This window comes from Petaurus breviceps, unplaced genomic scaffold, assembly GCF_028583685.1.
Source record: "Petaurus breviceps papuanus isolate PSGF00001 unplaced genomic scaffold, PetGlider_PUasm1.0 91023, whole genome shotgun sequence".
Lineage (NCBI taxonomy): Eukaryota > Metazoa > Chordata > Mammalia > Diprotodontia > Petauridae > Petaurus > Petaurus breviceps.
Window position 1 is genome coordinate 1,155,786 of NW_027187398.1, and position 20,693 is coordinate 1,176,478.

Genomic DNA, 20,693 nt, shown 5'->3' on the forward strand with positions numbered 1-20,693 from the left:
AATTTCTACAAAGACAACATTCAAAAGAGAAACAATTTTGAAAGACTTAGGAATTCCATATAATACAATGATCAACATGATTCCAGAGGACTCATGATGAAACATGCGATCTAACTCCAGAAAAAGAGGTGATGAACTCAGTAGAGATTGAGAACATTTTTCTTTGGACATGACTAACGTGGAAATTTCTTTTGCTTGACTATATATGTAACAGAGGCTTTGTTTTTTTTTTCCTTTCTCAATAGCGGGGGATGGGAAAGAAAGACGGTAAATTTTAGCTAATTGAAAAAAATTAATTAAAAAAAGAGAGAATTAGACTAAGAGGCAAGAAACCTATGTTTGAATCTTGGCTCCAACACTTATAATCTGTGTGACCATGAGTTGGTAATTTAACATTCTGAGCCTTAGCAGCCTCATCTCTAAAATGGGAATAAGGTACTCTACTTCATAGGGTTATTACAAGGAAAATGCAATGTAAATTTTATCATGTACTATATAAAATAAGGATTTTATAACTATAGATATAAATAAGAATAATTTTTATTTTTTGAGACTATGCACAGTAAAGCCCTGATGACTTTTGGGAGATGGAGGTAGACCATATTGAAGGGATGGAATATTCACTGGTTCCTACTAAGGCAGGAAAGGAGTCAAGGGTCCTAGGCAGAGGACCTATCCTAGTAGGAAAAGGAAGGTGTTCTGACAGGCGACTTGTTGGAGAGAGAAGACAACGGGTCTAGGTACTCCCCAGCAAAAATGACTGCCATACATTTGTAAAAAAATGAAATATCTGAGAAAGGCAATATAGCAAATCACAATAGAACAAGGTATGCCTGTACACAGGATGCTCCACTCTTGGTCTACATGGCTTCATGAGCTAAGAGATTCTCATCCAAGAGCTGTCCACCTCCAGGAAAAAATGTGCTTTGAGTTAATTTTAAAAGCTGTGGATGCTGGAGAAGGGGGATTGAGGGGAGACGAATGACAAGGTTGTCAGAAATGAGAAAATTAAACAAAAAATTGTCAGCTTTTTTCCCTAAAGGGTGGTTATTTTTGTCCCTTGAGTTAATGTACTATAATGACTGGTTTCTTCTTTAAAATAAAATAAAGGGTATAATTAAGCAAATCTTGGCCCTGTTACTTACTTACCTATGTGACCCTGGACAAATGACTTAACCTGTCAATGCACTCTCCCCACCCCCACCCCTCAGTCCCCCACCACTCCCAGTCAAATCTCTAAGACTAAGTGGCAGAGTATGTGCAGACTGCCCAGGTAGAAAGTGTTGGAGGTCCTTTCTCATAGTTATTATTCATTCAGAAAAAAAAAAAAGTCAGTTTGGCAAATATCTTCAAATGTTCCAAAAACAGAGCTACAACTAGTCAGGTTCGATATGCATTGACCAGCTAGGTTTGGCATTGCTAGCTCTTCCTTTCTCAGTCTAACTGATAACCTTTCCTGGTTATCAGAAAATATGCAAGCATCCAGGCAGGCCTTGAGGATGACTTAGTTTTGCTGCTCCAGAACTTCTCTGAGCAAAATTCCACTTTTGTAAATTACCAAAGCATGCAAATGCAGGAAGTCAGAAGGAACAAAACACTAAGGAACTCAAAGAGGATGAAAACTAACACTCCTCCTCTCGCCCTGACACACACACTTTGGCTTGTCCACAGAATCTCAGAGTTGGAAGAGATCTCAAGCAACATTCAGTCTAACCAGTTGTTGTTCAGTCATTTCACTTGTGTCTGACTCTTTGTAACCCCATTTAGAGTTTTCTTGGCAAAAATACTGGAATGGTTTTCCATTTCCTTCTCTAGCTCATTTTACAGATGGGGAAATGGAGGCAAACAGGGTTAAATGACTAGCCCAGGGGCACATAGCCAATAAGTGCCTGAGGTGGAATTTTAACTCAGGAAGATGAGTCTTCCTGACTCTAGGCTCAGTATTGTACCCACTGTACCACCTAGCTGCCCTTTTTTTTTTTTTTACCAGTAATTCTATCTATAGCTTTTCCATCAAATTATCATCCAGTCTACTTAAATAATAATAGTTAACATTTATATAGTGTCCATTGTGTGCCAGGTACCATGGTCAGTGCTTTATAATACACACTATCTCATGTGCTCTTCATAAAAACCCTGGGAGGTAGATATATTATTATTATCTCCATTTTACATATGAAGAAATTGAAGCAAACTGAGGTTAAGTGACTTGTCCAGGGTCACATAGTTAGTAAATGACTGAGACAGCATTTGAACTCAGGTTTTCCTGACTCAAAACCCAATGATCTATTCATTGTACCACCTAGCTGCCTTAAAGAACTTCAGTGAGGGGATGCATACCTACTATGACTTGAGGCAGCCCATTCCACTTCTAGACAACTCTAAATGTTAGGGAGATTTTCCTGACATCATATCTATATTTGTCTGTTTGTATCTTCCATCTAGTTTAGCCCTCTAGGGCCCAGCAGAATGAATATAATCCATTTTCAGTATGATTTTCAAATAATGGAAGACAGCTTCCATACTTTTCCTCCAGGCTAAACATACCCAGTTCCTTCAACCATTCCTCATATGATATGATCTTAAGGCTTTTCACCATCTTACTTGTCCTCCTTTTCAGTTTTCTTCCTAAAATGTGGGGCCTAGAATTGAATGCTCTATTCTAGATATAATCTCATCAGGGCAGAGACTTTCACATTCAAGTGTGAGAATTTACATTTATTATTATTAAATTTCATCTTATATTTGCCTAAATGTTGTAGTCTGTCAAGGTCTTTTTGGGTCAGTCTTTGCCATTCAGTGTTTTAATTATCCCTCTCAGCTTTGTATCATCTACAAATTTGATGAGCATATCATTTATGACCTTATTCGAGTCATTTATAAAAATATTAAGCAACACAGGCACAAGTTGAGATCCCTGGACCACCTTACTATAGATTTCCTTTCAACTTGGCATCAAACCATCAATATCTAATTTTTGGATTTGGATATTCAACCACTGAATCCACCTAACTGAAATATCAACTAGTTCACCTCTTTCCATCTTGTTCACCAGGATAGCATTGGAGATTGACAAATCAGTTATTAAAATCCAGGTAAATTATACCTAAAGTATTTCCCTGATTTTTTCATCTAGTGACCCAGTCTAAAAGGGAAATGAGGTAGGTCAACCATGACCTGTTCTTGATGAAGCCGTGCTGGCTCTTTGTGATCTCCACTTCCTCTTCTAGATTTCCACTCATCAGTCCTTTAATAATATGTTCCAAAATGGCTGTTCTTGAAGTGTGGTCAAGGGATTCAGGGGATCCTCAAGGTCAAAACTATTTTCATAATAATACATTTTAATTTCTAATACAGTAAATATCGATAGATAAAATCACATAAACCAAAGCTTTGGGTGGGAGGGAGTCCTAAATACTTTTTACAAATATAAAAGGGTTCTGAGACCAAAAAGTTTGAGAACTGGTATTCTAAAACTTATCCAGGAATCAAAATCATTTTTTTTTTCAAAAACTAGGATATTTACCATTTTTTAATCCTGAGGTACTTCTTCCATTCTTAATAATCCTTTCAATGATCACTGCAGGTAAGTAAGCAATTATAGCTACTATCTCTTTCAGATGCAGTCCATCTGGCTCTGATGACTTGAACACATCAAGGACAGCTATATGTTCCCTTATTATTTTCATAATTATTTTGGGTTCCAATTCCCTTTCAGCCATTTTTGTCCTCTCTAGTACAAAGACTGTTATCATTGGTAGAGAAAAAAAGAAGCAAAATAGGAGTTGAGTAGTTTTACCTTCTCACCATTGTTCATTATTATCCTCAACCATCCTAAGTAAAAGTCTTATTCTTTTTTTATCCTTCTCTTTTTCCCCAATATGGTTTTTTAAATGACTTTTTTTTTAGCCTTAGCATTACTTATCAGCTTCATCTCATTCTGAACCATGGTACATCTGATAGTATTCTTACAGCATTGTACCAAGGTTTTTTTTTAATCTATCCTCCATTACCTTGCTTCCACTCATTTCTTTTTAAAATCTGCACATTCACATCAGTATCTTGAGATAATGTCCCCTCTTTCCTTTTCAACAAAATTATTTCTCATTATATCTTCATAATTCATTTCTGGAGGGCTTTTTATTTCTCCTGGCCTAATAGGAATTATCCCTTCCTAACATCATAGCATTTCAGGCCACATAGTCCTATCTGTTCTTTCTTAGAAACTTTAAAAATCTGCCCTCCCAAAAGCTAAGGTACATGTAAGGTTAGGTACTGCTTTCCTCTCCTTTCTTATCTCAGATTCTAAGATAAAATAACCACTTTATCCCCAAAATTTCCCTCATTTCTGTTCTACAAATTAGCTTTTCCTCTTGGTGATAATTAGGTACAAACTAACTATTCTTTTCATTGCTTTCTCTATATTATGAATGATGAAAAGGTCAACAAGTTGTTAGATAATTTTCATAAACCTCCATAGTTCTAGCAAAAATTAATTGCTCTCTGAATAAGTAACGAAGAGAAGATATAGACAGAATGGTATCCACAATACATTCTTGTTTTTTAAGTCCTCACACAAGTCAGGATGAAGATGATCCATTCCAGTCTTGAGATGTTGCCCCATTATTAATTGAGCAGGCCCGACTCCTTTCAAAAACAGAATGACATAGTGAATAATGAGGAACCCGGAAAGTCTTGTTAGCTAATTTCCAACAACTAATTGGCTTAGAACATCCTTCCTAGTCAATACCATTCTTTTAGTCTGGTCACTTGCTTGAGGGTGTTGAGGTGTGGTGGTGACAGCTCAGATCAACTTTTTTTTTTTTGGCTTTTTGGAGGGCAATTGGGGTTAAGTGACTTGCCCAGGGTCACATGGCTAGTTTTTGTGTTAAGTGTCTGAGGCCGGATTTGAACTCAGGTCCTCCTGACTCCAGGGCTGGTGCTCTATTCACTGCGCCACCTAGCCGCCCTCAGATCAACTTCTTGTTCACAGATTTCTTAGACTCAGCTATGACAAATGCAGATCCATTGTTGCAAATGATAGTATCTTTGTAAACTCCCAGTTCTTCATGATGCAGCCATTCAATCAGCAAAGCATTTATTATGCACCTGCTATGAGGAAGGCCCTATACTAATTATTCCAGGTAGATACAAAGAATAGTAAGACATAGTCCCATTCTTATGTTTCAAAGCAGGGATTCTTAAGCTAAGGTCTACAAACATCAGGTTCATAAATAAATTTCAGACAGCTTTGATAAGAAAAAAATTACATCTTTATTTTCACTAAACTCTAACTGAAATTTAGTATTTCCCTCAATTATCAATTTTTTAAAAAATCATTATTCTGAAAAAAGACTTCCACCGTACTGCCAAAGGGGGTCTATGATATAAGAATCCCTGATGTAAAGTATAGCTCAACAGCAAACACCCAGAAAAAAATCTATTGATGATTTTCTATAATTTAATATAGCAGCCCTCGATGCTGTTCTCTAGTAGTAGGAACCAAATCATTTTGGAGAAACTTGTGCTACTATTAAGCAATTAGCGGAAACTTCTCCATGAAGGAACCATATTGCACATTTTACAAAACACCTTCCATCAAGTTCATTGGGATAATTTTAATAATCTTGAAAAAATGTCCTATGTCTTCAAATGGACCTTGTAAGAATATTTGGGTATTATTCTTAACTAATTATTTATATCCTACAACCTAAGTCAACTTCCATCTTATACTCCCCACCATTTATGTACAACAAATATTGCATAATGCTGAGGCATCTCAGGCTTTCCTGTCATGTGCATGATCTAGGTCACCTGATACCAGGAGATCAGAATGGCTATGACAGTTACTGTGTTTCATCTTGATGGATTTTTAATCCCATTCTCTTTTAATGCTATTCTACAAAATCATTTATAGGAGTCAGCAATTTAATTCAACAAACTTTTCTCAAACACCTATTGTACATGAGACTTTGTGCTTGGGCAACATTGGGGATAAATAAGACATAGACCCTGCTCTCCAGTAACTAATAATCTGGGGAGGAGAGAGGGAGTACAAGAAGAAGTCATTATAGATACATCACTATGATACAAGAGAGACTTGATACAAAGAAAGGACCAAGCAAAATACTATGATGAATTGTAATAGGGAGAGATCAATATCAGATGGTGGGTCAGGAAAGGCTTCATGGAGGAAGTGGACTTACCTGAGCTGGATCTTAAAGAAATGAAAAGACTTAACAGATGGAGATAGAGTGAGAGGCTGGAGGGATGGCCTGAGCCACAGAGACAGGAAAGGTCCAGGCAAGAACATTTCAGTATGTAAAAGGAAGTAGCATGAGATAAAGCTAGAGAGGTAGATTGGGAATAAAGTCTTGGAAGATTCTAAATTTCAGTGTTTTCAATTTGTAGTTCATTTGGTAGACAATAGGGAGACACTAAAGGCTTTTTAAAACTTTGGAAGGTTTTTTTTTTTTTGGAGGACAGTTGGGGTTAAGTGACTTGCCCAAAATCACATGGCTAGTAAGTGTGTCAAATGTCTGAGGTCAGATTTGAACTCAGGTCCTCTTGACTTCAGGGCTGGTGCCCTATTCACTGCACCACCTAGCTACCCCAAATGTAACTTTTTTTTTTTTTGCTTTTTGGAGGGCATTTGGGGTTAAGTGACTTGCCCAAAGTCACACGGCTAGTAAGTGTGTCAAGTGTCTGAGTATGGATTTGAACTCAGGTCCTCCTGACTCCAGGGTCGGTGCCCTATTCACTGCACCACCTAGCTGTCCCTATTTTATTTTTTTGAAGGGCAATTGGGGTTGTGACTTGCCCAAAGTCACGTGGCTAGTGTGTCAAGCATCTGAGGCTGGATGTGAACTCAGATCCTCCTGACTCCAGGGCCAGTACTCTATTCACTGTGCTACCTAGCCTCCCTGGAAGGTTTTTAAAGAGTAACTTGATCAGAGAATTAAATTAGGAAAAGTATTTAGGCAATGTTGTGAAGTATGGATTGGAGAAGCAAAGGGCTGGAGATGAAATATTTGAGGCATTTGAGAGTCTAGGTGAGAAGAAATGAAAGGCTGAGCTGGGGTTGCTATGGAAAAGAAAGAAATGGTCCCTCAGAAATCATGGCCCTAGTCCCTTGGCCAATTGATCCCTTAGTTCTGGAATTTCTACCCTAAAGGCTGAGCTGTCTTGATTGGTAGGGAAGTGAGTATAAACTCACCTAGCCCACTATATCTAGCTGGCCCCAGACCACACTATATTTTGTATTCCATCCATCTTGCCACTCCACAACTCCTCTTCCTGCTCCATCCCCATCTCTACTCTCCAACTTTTCACTTTTTGCTCTGGTTTATTGTTTTTTTGTTGTTCAATCATTTTCATTTGTGTGCTATTCTTCATAACCCCATTTGGGGTTTTCTTAGCAAAGATACTAGAGTGGTTTGCCGTTTCCTCCTCCAGTTCATTTTACAGTTGAGAAAACTGAGGCAAATGGGACTAAGTGACTTGCCCAGGGTCACACAGATAGTAAGTGTCTAAAGCCAGATTTGTACTCAAGAAGATGAATCTTCCTAATTCCAGGCCTTGTATGCTGTGCACTATGGTGCCACCTAGCTGTGCCATTGCTATGGTTACAGTAATCAAATTAATATTATTATTGCATCTGGAAAAGTCATGATAGTTGGTTGTCCTGTGCATCAACTCACCATCCTTGTAACTCCTTACACTAAAACTCTCTTCCCTATCCACCATGCCTTTATTTGTTTTGTCTCCCCTATTAGGATGCAAGTTCCTTGAAGGCAAAGACTGTCTCTCTTTTGTATGTGTATTGTCAGTGCTTAGCACAGTGCCTATCATATGAGGGGGAAAAAATTGATGCATTCATTTATATTGAGTTTGAAGTTCTGAAATACTATCCAGCTAAAGATATCCATTAAGAAATTGTAAAATCAAAACAAAACAGATCAGGAGTCCTATGAGGAGGTTGGGGTGTAGAGAGAGATTTGGGAATCATCTGCTTAAAGGTGGTAATTAAAACTATCAGAGTACATAAAATCACCAGAGGAAAGGGGGAAAGGAAAGGTGAGAAGGAGATAGAGAAGGAAAATGAGGAAAAAGAAAAGAAGGAGGAAGAGGAAGAGAAAAAGAGAAAGGGAAGAAGAAAAGGAGGGGAGGAGAATGAGTAGGAGAAAGGAGGAGGATAAGGAGAAAAGAAGAAAGGGGGAAGAAGAGAAGAGAAGAAAAGAAAGAGGCATAGGAAGAAGAGAAGAGGGAGACAGAAGAAGAGGGAGAGGAGAAGAAGTAAAAAGAGGAGGAAGAAAAAGAAAAGAGGGAGGAGAAAAGAGAAAAGAAACACCTATGGAAGCAGACAGAGAAGGAGCTCTTCAATATATAGAAGGAAAACCATGAGAGGGATAGGAAAAAAAGTTAGTCTCTACTACATATAAATCCCAAGGATCAGACCACTGAATATCAAATTTATCAGTAAATTCAAAAGTAGTCATTTTAAGCGTAGCAAGAACTAATAACCAACTCCCACAAGATTTGGGAACCACAGGGAGTGAGTTCTAGGGCTTTTATTCAGGGTTTTAGAGGTAACCATTAGAAATGTCTATTACTATTGCTCATGAACCCACATCTGGTGTGCTCTGCCAATATAGATGAGTGAGTTGATATCAGTTAGCTTTTATAAAGAAATATTTATTAAGAAGGTATAGTGAGGACAGAAGTACAAAAGCATTCCTCTGAACTGGGATGTATAGTCTCCTTCCTGCATCCACTCAGTCCCTGGGGAGAGTAGAATCAATCAGCAACCATTTATGAAGCACCTACTAAGTGCCGGAGATTGTGCTAAGGATATAAAAAGAGGCAAAAGACAGTCCCTGTTCTCAAGGAGCTCACCATCTAATGGGGGAATCAGACTTTAAATGGCGAGTAGAAAACATTTCCTCCCAAAGTGAGGCACACCAGCATCCCTGTGAAACAGGTATTACAGGTTTTATTATCATCCACATTTTATGATGAGAAAATGAAGACTTAGAGAGGTTAAACATAAATAAGTATTAGAAACAGGATTTGAACTCATTTCTTGCTGATTACAAACACAGCACCCTTTGCTTCCAACCCTAGGACTTCACTGCTCTTTCGAATATGGCACCTTCATTCTTTCCTGGAAAGTCATGTGAACATCTTCTTTACATAAATGCATTGATTTATATTTAGGATATGATTATAATTAGGATAAGCTCAAATGAGGTAAGCCCTTAATTGATGCATGTATATGAAGAACTGACATTTATATTACATATTGCAAACCTTGAAACACTATATAAATGTCAGTTCTTATTTTGACCACTATGACAATAATTTTTAATTATCAGTGTGGGGTACTGAGTAGGGTGCTGGATTTAGAGTCAGTAAATCTGGGATCAATCCCACCTGAGACATGTATTAGCTCCAAGATTGTGGGCAAGCCTGCTAACCTCTCAGAAATTTCTTTATCTATAAAAATGAAGGCATTAGACTAAATCGCCTTTGGGATTCCTTCCAGTTCTACATCTATGATCCTAGGAGTGTGAAATGTTAAGGACCCTTCAAGTAAGATGTATCCTTTTTCTAATCACATTTTTATGAAATGAGTTAAAAAAAAAGTTTCCAGACATGGCTCATTTCCAAACTTTAAAAATTTAGGAAAGTGATTATTTTTCTCATAGTTTTTTTTTATCTGTGTTTTCTTTTACAAAATGACTAATATGGAAATATTTATTGCATGATTACATATATAACCTATATCAAATTTCTTGGGGCAGGGAGAGAAGGAGAAAATTTGGAACTCAAAATTAAAGAAAAGAATATTACAAGTTTTTGCATGTAATTGAGAAACAAAATAAACTATTCAAAAAAATTTGGGAAAGTGAACAAACCATTGCTCTAAAGGGATCTAAGCAAAGGGTGGAGTATTCTCTTCTCCCACTTACCAAAGCCCAATAAAAAGTGAATTTGGCAGCTGATAATTCTTCAGGGCCAGATCAAAAGGTCAATAAAGCTGTTTGTATAGATTTAATTTGTCATTCTTGCTTATAGAAACAAGACTGTTCTGGTTGTGAAACGTAATGTCTTCATTACTCTTCAGATGGTATAAAGAACCATAAAACATTGGAACCTAAATTAGGGAGGAGCTAAGAGTTTCTTCCTACCAAAAACTAAATACCTTGAGGTCAGATCTAAGCATTAAAAGTTAAAATATGTAAATTGCATGCATACATTAGATAAAATGTATTCTAATAAAAAAAATTACTTTGATGGGGCGGCCAGGTAGCACAGCGAGTAAGAGCACCGGCTCTAGTGTCGGGATGACCTGGGGATTGAATCCCGGGCTCAGACACTTAGCACCACACCCAGAAATAACTGGCCGTGTAACCTTGAACAAGTTACTTAACCCGACTGCTTAAAAAAAATGACTTTGAAATTAATCCAAGGCATCATCCTACTCTGCACAACTACATTGTTTCTTTGAAACCACACATTCCATCATTGGTTCCTGGTCTATCATAAAACTAGTGGAAGATTAAGTATCTCACTTCCAAAACCTAAAAGGCCAACATGTGGTACAGCATAGCAGCATTAAAATACCCTGTTTTCAACAGTGATTGATTTGTTCATGAAATATTCTCTATATCATACATCAGTCAGTCAATAAACATTTCTCAAACACTTATTATGTACCAGGAACTGTGCTTAAACACTGGGGATACAAAGGAAGGCAACAACAGTCCTTGCCCTCAAGAGCTCATGTCATATCATGTGTCAGAAGCTAATGATATTTTTTTTTAATGTGGTAGGGGCTCTCTCTCTCCCCAGCCTCCTAGAATATTCAATTGCTAGTCCTGATTCCAGACAACCTAGCAGAAGTAGGGCTCCTTTAAGCTTCAACATAGTTGCTGTCATCAGGCAATCACAACTTCACAAAATTTACATGAAAACTAGGTTTATTACAAGAGAAATGAACATGCATGTGGAACTCAAAAAAGTTCACAATTCACACAGGAGTTTGCATTTTTATAATAGTTGGACAAAGGGAGGAGGAAATATCAGAAATCTCCCCCTAAAGGGATGTGGTATGGGAGGGGATAGGGGAGTTGCAGTAAGGGTGGGAAAAGGGCAAAACCCCTCCCAAAGGGGAGGAAAAAGGCAATGGTAAAAGCTGCATTCTTTTACCTTGGGAAACTGCTAGACTACAAAGATAAGAGTGTCTGCTTATCTACATGGGTCCCAGCTGCACAAGCAGTTTCTCAACCTAGAGCAGACTGACCGTTGCCTATCTTGACTCCCAAGTACACACAGGGAGTCCAGCTTGGGATACAAACAACACATTATGTCAGGTGTGGGGGAAGGGGTGCTTTGTCCTTGACACATTAAGGGCCTCCTACATACTCTGGGTCCAGTGTTTCTGGAAAATATTGCAACTCAAAAAGACAAATTCAGAGTACTCCTTAACAATTCCTTAAAATTGCTTAGGACGGGGAATCGTTATGTATTGTTCTGGGTGGGGAGAGGAGGGAAGCAAAAGATTACTTTAATATTACTTTATTGATGATGTCTCTTTTTTCATGTCTATCACAACCCATGTCCCTCTCCTATCAAGTAGAAATCCTTCCTTACAACAAATACATAGGTATAGCCTAAGAAAACAAATCAAGCTATTGGCTATATCTAGCTTAGTGTTCAATAAGGAAGGAATTAAACAAGCACTTGTTAAGTGCTTACTATATGCTAAGCATGTAACAAATATGATCTCATTTTATTCTCACAATATCATGATATAGGTGATCTATCATCCACATTTTACAGTTGAGAAAACTGAGGCAAACAGAGGTTAAATGTCTTGACTAGGGTCACACAAGCTAGTAAATGTCTAAAGCTGGATTTGAACTCAGGTCCTCCTGACTCTTGAGATATTGATCATATGCAAGAACATATGCCTGATTCTGTACATCCAATCCATCATCTCTCTACCAAGAGGTACAAGATGCATTTTGTTATCAGTCTTTTGAAGTCATGATTAGTTACTCTTTTAGTCAAAGTTCTGAGGTGTCTCACAGTTGTTCTCACATTATTGTGGTCAGCAGATAAATTGTTTTCCTGGTTCTTTTCACATTACTCTGCCTGAAGTCACACATGTATTTCCATATTTCTCTGAATCTATCGTATCCTTTATTTCTTATGCCACAATAAAGTTCCATTGCATTTATATTTACTCAGCCATTCACTAATTGACAGACACCTATTTTGTTTCCAGTTCTTTGCCATAGTAAAATCATTAGAGACAGAATCAACGAGTTTGATTACACAAGGATAAAAGGATTTTACGCATCAAAAAGTAAGATCTCTAAAATATAAAGAAAAGAGAGAGAGATTGGGGGAAAATATTTGCAGTAAACATGCCAGATAATGATCTGACACCCAGAACTATAAAGGAAATATATAGCTACAAGTGTAACATATCATGCACTCTCCAATGGAGAAATAGTCAAGAACATGTGTTGTTATAAATACTCTCATACAAGATGGGTCCTTTCCCTCTGTCCCTGACCTCTTTGCTCTATATGCCTAATAGTATTATCTGGGCCAAAAGGGTAGGTACAGTTTAGGACTTCTTGAGTATAGTTCCAAAGTGTTTGCCAGAATGGTTGAACCAATTTACAATTTCATGAACAGTGAATTAATGTGCCTTTCCTTCTACTACCCTGCCATCAATTGCTATTTTCATTTTTTGTCTCCCTTGCCAATCTAATGTGTGTGCAGTGTTGTGATCATTATTTCTTTCATTGTTAGTGACTCGGAGTATTATTTCATATGATAATTGATCGCTCACCTCTTTTTCATTTGTGAACTGCTTGTTCATTTCCTTATCACTTATCTATTTGGGGAATGACTCATATTCTTATATAGTTACTTTTTTTTGTGACCTGAAGCTCAAGTCTAGGCATTTCATAAGGTTACTTACAGATCCATGACTGTCTAAGATGTGAGGCTAGTGAGAACTTGAAAGAGAAAAGTTGTTCTTTCTTCTGGTTCCAGCTTTGAGAGAAGACACATGTCATTCTAGATTCTCTTCAATGAGAAGCCCCTGGAGGAAGAGAAAGAAAAGAAAGTTGGGAAGAAATCAACATGTAGAGGGATGGTTCTTTGATTCTATGGTTCACAAGCCCCTAGCTGGTGTGCTTCCCTCCCAATGGATTATCGGTTGATATCAGCCTTTACTTGATTGGCTTTTAGTATGGGGTATTTGCAAAGGTTATATAGTAAGAAGAGTTGGCACAAAACATTCCCATTAAAGTCTGTGATATACTCTCCCACAAGTACATATGGAGTCCAGAAGAAAGTGAGTTTAAATTTAGAGCAAAGGTGACAAAAAGGATAATTCACACCTCTTGCTGGGGTCCTTAAGATGTTCCCCTTAGGTACTTAGGTACTGCTTTCCTTTTGGTTTCTTGAAAGCTTGGAGTTACCTCTCCTTGGTAAGTTTAGTTTGTCCTCAGCTCCCAATGTAGACATTTTCTCCAGTCATTGTTCTTCCCAGAACTCTGAAAGAGCACTGAATGAAAAGTCCCAAACTTCTGACCCTCCAAAGATCACAAAGTTGCCCTCTGGTCAAGGGTGGGGAAAAAGAGGAAAACATTCTCTTCTCCCTCCTGAAGGAATTTCCTCTCAGGGTCTTGACTGAACTGATCTCTTCTCTATGCTGCTGGATGTTAGAAAGTTTGAATTTTGAAATGGTTTGCTATTTTATAGCAACCCATAGAACATGACCAAATCTCTTCAGCCAAACTACCACACATCCTGTGAGACACCATTACATTTCATCCTATGGTTTTTCATTACTTCTCACCTCTAGGCTAAAGCTCTTGATTAATTCAGTGGAAATATCTAAACCTTGTTCATACTTAGTTCACACCTTTGATTGACTGATTAGTTGAGAATACCTGGTGATCCTTTTGTTCTTACACTATTTTTAACTGGTTTCAAGTCATTTTTATTTTATTTTATTGCTTTTGGTAGGGCAATTGAGGTTAAGTGACTTGCCCAAGGTCACACGGCTAGTTTTGTGTTAAGTGTCTGAGGCCCCATTTGAACTCAGGTCCTCCTGACTCCAGGGCCGGTGCTCTATTCACTGCACCACCTAGCTGCCCCCTCAAATAGTTTTTATTATTTCTACTTTGTAGTATAATTTGAGATCTTGTACTGCTAGGTCTCTTTCATTCTATTTTTATTCGTCCAGATAAATATTAATTATTTTTTTCTTTTGGTAGTTTGGTTGGAATAGTACCAAATCTATAAATTAATTCAATATCATCATTTTTTATTATTTTAGTTAGGCCCAACCACAAACAACTATTATTTCTCTAGTTACTTTTCTTCTTTTATATCTGTAAAGTATTTTATAATTGTTTTCATATAAATCCTAGGGGTTTGTTGGTAGACAGATTCCCAGATACTTTATATATCTTGTAATTATTTTGAATAGATTTTCTTTTTTTCTATCTCTTCCTGTTGCTTTTGTTAGTTATACAGAAAGAGATTAATAATGATTTTTACTTGTGTTAATCCTGCTACTCTATTATTAATTATAAAATTAATTTTAGTTAAATTTCTAGATTTCATTAATCTATCATATCACCTACAAATAACAATAGTTGTATTTTCTCTTTTTCTATAGCTATGTCCTGAATTTCTTTTTCATGTCTTGTTGCTATAGTCAGCATTTCTAAAATTACATTAAATTATAATTGTAACAATGGACTTTATCACTTGATCCCTAATCATATTAAATTGATTTCTTGCGTTCTTGGTTTTTGATAGATACTTCTTACTATTTTGAGAAAAGGTTAATTTATTCCCCTGCTTTCTAGCATTTTAACATAAAGAAATGTTGTATTTCATCAAAAAGCTTTTTCTGCATTTATTAATGTAATCATGTTATTTTATTATTTTAATTATTAATAAAACCTGTTATACTTATAGCTTTTTTAATGGTGAACCATCCCTGCATTTCTCATATGCATCAAACCTAATTATAGCATACAATCTTTTGAATATATTGTGAGGGCCTCTTTGTCAATGTACATTAAAGATATTTATCTATAGTTTTCTTTGTCTGATATATATCTAACTGTACTTTTGGTATCAGAGCCACATTTGCTTATGAAAATAAAGGTAGAATACCTTCTTTCCATATTTTCCAAAAATTTTATATAGTCTAAGTATTAATTGTTCTTTAAAAATTTGATAGGATTCACTTATATGTGTGTATATATAGGGGGAAGAGAAAGATCTATCTATCTATCTATATCTATATATGTATATATATATATATACACACACACACACATACACATATATACAGGAATACATGTTTAGGTGGGAAAGAGTTATTTTAAGGCTTATATTTTTTGTTCTGAAATTGGGTTAATTTCTCTCTCTCTCTCTCTCTCTCTCTCTCTCTCTCTCTCTCTTTCTCTCTCTCTCTCTTTTTGCCCTTCTAGTAAGTTTTTGTTTCTTTGGAATGAACAATTTTCTTGGTATATAATTGGGTATGACTTTTTCTAGCAGTTTTCTTTATATACTTTTATTTATTTTCATCTGTTGTGATTTCTCCTTTTTTGTTTTTTGCATTAAGTTAATTTTCTGTTCTTTTAAAAAGTGAAATTAACTAATGGTTTGTCTATTTTGTTAGTCCTTTCAAAAACCAGCTACTGGTTTTATTTCCTAATTCAATTTTTATGTTTTCAATCTTATCTCATATTTTGTTATCAAAATTTCCATTTCTATATTTATTTTGGCCTTTTTGTTGTTTTTCTAGTTTTTTTTAAAGTTTCATGTCCAATTAATTGTTCTCTTCTCTATTGTTGATGAAAATATTTAGAGATACATTTTTTTCCCTTAAATATAGCTTTGACTACGTCTTATAAGTTTTGACATGTTATCATTTTCTTTGATAAAATTTTCTATTGTATCTAAAATTCATTCTTCAGAATATCTCTTAGAATTACATTCTTTCATTGTTCAATTATATCCAACTCTTCATGATTCCATGGTCACTCCAGTGCTGTCCATGGAATTTTCTTGGCAAAGATACTGGAGTGGTTCTCACTTTTCTTTTTCAGTGGATTGAGGCAAACAGTTAAATGGTTTGCCCAAGGTCACATACCTTGTAAGTGTCTGAAGTTAGATTTAAACTCAGGTCTTCCTGACTCCAGGCCCAGCACCTTATCTGGTAGATATACCTATATTATTTAGTTTCCATTTAAATCTGAAACTTTGCTGCAAATTATACTTATTTTTTAAAAAGCAATCGGAGTTAAGTAACTTGCTCAAGGTTACACGGCCAGTTATTTCATGTGGGTGTTAAGTATCTGAGCCCAGAACCGATCCCAGGTCTCCCAACTCTGGGGCTGGGCGCTCTTACTGCACCACCTGGCCACCCTGCAAATTATACTTATTGATTATAATTATCCTGACTAAACATGTTGTCATCTAGGTGGCACAGTGAATAGAGCACTATCCCTGGAGTCAGAAAGACTTATCTTTGTGAGTTCAAATCTGGTCTCAGACACTGTGTGACCCTGGGTAAGTCACTTAAACTCTGCCTCAGTTTCCTCATCTATAAAATGAACTGGAGAAGGAAATGGCAAAGTACTCCAGTATCTTTGCCAAGAAAACCCCAAACAGGGTCACAAAGCAAATTTAGCTTAATCAATTGTCCATATGCTTCCCTTCTTTCTCATACTCTCTATAGAAAAATAATAATAAAAACAATAATAATACAAGCTCAGGATACTGTTAAAATTTACTTACTTCTATACAGTAAGCCTTTGTATAAAGTGTAAATAGTCAGCAAAACTTCAATAACAAAGAAACCCTTAGTAACAAACCCTGCTATTCCACAATAAAACAGAAAAGAAAAACAGTGGGTAATAGGTTCATCATTCTTCCGGCAGTTTCTCCAAGAAATCAGAATTCAGTCACTCTCCACTGGATTTTCTTTATAGGCCAAACTATAAGCCTATGGAATGAAAAATTTTCCTACTGCTACAAGACTTAGTTTTCTAGGAAGAGTCTTCCACCTTTTGCTGCCACCACCTCGTTTTTTTGTTTCTTGCTACAACTCTTAATGCTCATTCATCTATTTGTGTCCCTGTCTGGAGAGACTTTTTTAAACTGCCACTGTAGTGGAAAAGTACACCCACCAGTCCTGATCCCCTGATACTGGGTCTTTAAGAACTTAGGTCCCCTGCAAAGCAGCCACTCCAAATCTTACCAGAAGGACTGTTACACAGACTTAGAAAAACCTAATGAAAAGATAAATGCAACAGAAGTTAAAGTTCATGACAGAATTTTAGAAGTTAGACATGCTAGAACTCAACTCTAGTGATTACTGAAAGGAAATTAAAAGGAATATTTTTCAGTTGTTATGGAACCTTTATAAAAATTGAACTTGTTCTAGGTTATAAAAACCTCATAAATACATCTTTTACAGAGCACAATGAAATTATAAAATATAATCCTATTATAAGTTCTTACAGAGAAACCTGCCCTGCCTGCCCCCACCCCCCGCCCATGTCAAAGGTTAGAAAGAAGAGAGAGACTTAAATTCATATGACTTCTCCTGTGGGTCTCAAATCACTTAACCTCTTTATCTTAATCCCTGCTTTGTAATAATATTAAAAAATTGTTTTACTCAAAAGGATAACAAAAATTTTTCTCAGTTAATGAGCCAAAAGAGCAATTTTTAAATTGGGGATGAAAAACATTTTAAAATGTTTTCTGTTTCACTTTGATCTGGTTCTGCCTTACTATCATTTAGGACCTGGGTTGACTGGTTTCTTTTTTGTGATTATCAGGACAATAATAGATTTCAATTAGGTTGGGTTTTTTTGTTTTGTTTTGTTCTAAATCAGTTGAACAACAACATGTTTCAATGGGAACATCAATTTCTTTTTTTTTTTTATTGTGCTGCTTTCAAGAAGTTGGATGATTAACATTTTTCCAATAGCTCCTAATGCTTGTAAACATGTTGATTTTTAATAAGCTTCCCAGGATAAAAATGAAGATTTCATAATTCTTTCTCTTCACAGCAGCCTTGCTCTATTCAGGGATTTTCTTATTTGTAATGTTCAGAAGAGAAATGCCAGACTGGGATAAGGATTGTCTTTGGCAGAGAAATGTCATGCTGAATATGGAAATGTAAAGCATTCTACATGAACAGTATCTCCATTCAAGGCTGTTTTTATCCATAAAATCTTAATTAGATGGAGAATTAAAGCCTGTCAAATGGAATTTTGTGAAAAGATCAATCTATGTTAGGCAAAGAAACTTAGCAGACTGAAGGAATTAATTTAAAGAAAATCAGCACAAGTCACTTCTGACTTCTGAGTCAGTCAATTTATTTATCAGGGATAGCATTTTGTTTGCAAAGGTTAATGTGGATTTATGAAATCTGGGTTGAATGCTGGCATTTATCTCACTGTTTTGTTGCTTTGTAATTTAGAAGTCCAAGTAAATCAGTTCCACAGTATAAAACAGACAAGTACCAATTTGGTTTTAAAGTAGGAGGCCCAGAAGTATACTGGGAAAAGCACAGTACTACCAATCAGAAGGCATGCATTTTAGTCCCAACTCCAATACTTACTGTGTGACTTTAGGCAAGTCAACTAACATCTCTGGGCCTTGCTTTCTTCATCAGTAGAATAAAAGAGTTACATGAGATGATTTGCTTGTGCCCTTTAACCTTTGCATTTTTGTGAGTATGATACAAAAGGAAGAGTGTTTAATTTGGGGCCTGATGACTTGAGTTCAAATTCTCCCTGTAACTAATTACATTTGAGACCTTGGATAATTCATTTCATTTCTCTGGTTCTCAGGTTTCTCTTCACCACTCCTAAAATGAGATGATTAGACTTGATGGTCTCTAAAGTCTCTTTTAAATATGCCTATTATCCTCTCCAGAGTTTACCAAAGTACCAACTTGGTACCCATCTATTTTATGCTGGGGGATATTCTTCACTAGAATTTCTACATTACAAATCATCCAAACCGTGAAATACTCTCTACTGTGAAATACTTTTTCAAATCTGCTTTTATTATGATTAAAAAAAAAAAATTGAACTCAGGTCCTCCTGACTCCAAGGCCAGTACTCTATTCACTGTACCACCTAGCCACCCTAGAAATGCATAAATTTAGATATCTCCACTTCAAATGTTCACGTGGACTATTTCTGCCTGACCTAAGGTAGGGCCTTCCAAGGTCATACTGGTCTGATTAGCCATAGTTGGACACACTGTACCTTGACCCCAACATAATGATGTCATTTTGGTCCTCTTCATGAATGAAGCACAACAACCAACCAACCAATATAACTGTAGGCAAGTTATTTCTTATCTCTGAGCCTTCTGGTTTCTTCATTTCTAAAATGGTAATAATTCTTGCCTTTTCAACTTCACTTGGGCATTGCAAGGATGTGATGAGATAATGTACAGAAAAGACTTAATACCATCAGGAAAAAAGGCCAGCTGATCATATTGTGAAATCAAAGACAGATGATGGGTCAACTATGTGCTCCATTGGTATCCATACAATGCCAAGGGAACTATAAGAAAGCCCTAGCACTTTGGAAATCTTCTATGGAGGAATTGTGGGAGGACATTGATAAAGAGCTGGACAGTATGAGAGGTTTCAGGATGCATGGGTTTCAGTTTGCACCCTTGATGGGAGTGATACCATTAATCAGATCACATATCCACTGACATTGATAAGTATAAATTCAAACTCCATTTCTTCCATTTTGACCTTCAGATGTTCTAATAAAATGTCTTTTATCTGCTTAAAATAGAAGTCTGGTCAGGACATACTTTAAAATCTCCATTACTTTGGAGGCCACCCTTGAGAAATCTATGGTAATTCCATCTAGGTCCAACTAATGTTAACTCTTGCACTGTCTTTTAAAGAAGTGGTTTGCTAAGGAAGACAGAAAACCAGATTACTTAGGGGAAATGTTTAATCTTGCTTAAAGAGGGTATACTTTTAGGGGACTTTAAACCATTAACTATTTGCCTGTAAAAGGTGCTGCCACCTAAAAATGGATCTTGCTATAAATTGATTTTAAGTCCATTCCTGACTTGAGGCCATCCACATCCCCACCATCACCATGCTATTTAACTTTAAATAAATCATTTTGGGTCATATCAAGAAAAGTTTATGGAGGCCAAATGTGTGGTATGCTCTTAAATAAGAACTAGGTAGACTTTTTTTTTCTATCAGTAAGTAGGACCTCAACTTGGAAATAACTGTCAGTAAATATTGCTAATGTGACAAAAGGAAGAAACTTCATTTCTTTTAAAAGTATCCTATAATTCAGAGGTTTCGGGACTTTCAGACTGGCCTTTTGCCCAGTTAATCAGAACTGATGCCCTTCCATTGTAGCTGAACCTCAAAATATAATGTACTGAACTCAGAATGAATGAGTCATAATGATGGCCTCATATTCACACCATTACAAACTCAGACTTAGCTTTTCCCTTTGCTTTAAGTAAATTTGCCCCCAAGGTACTACAGCTTAAGGAGAATTTTGAGCTTAAAAAAAAAATCCATCTTTTTTCTGGAGTAGCTCAAAGATATGTGCAGGAACAATTTTGTTTCC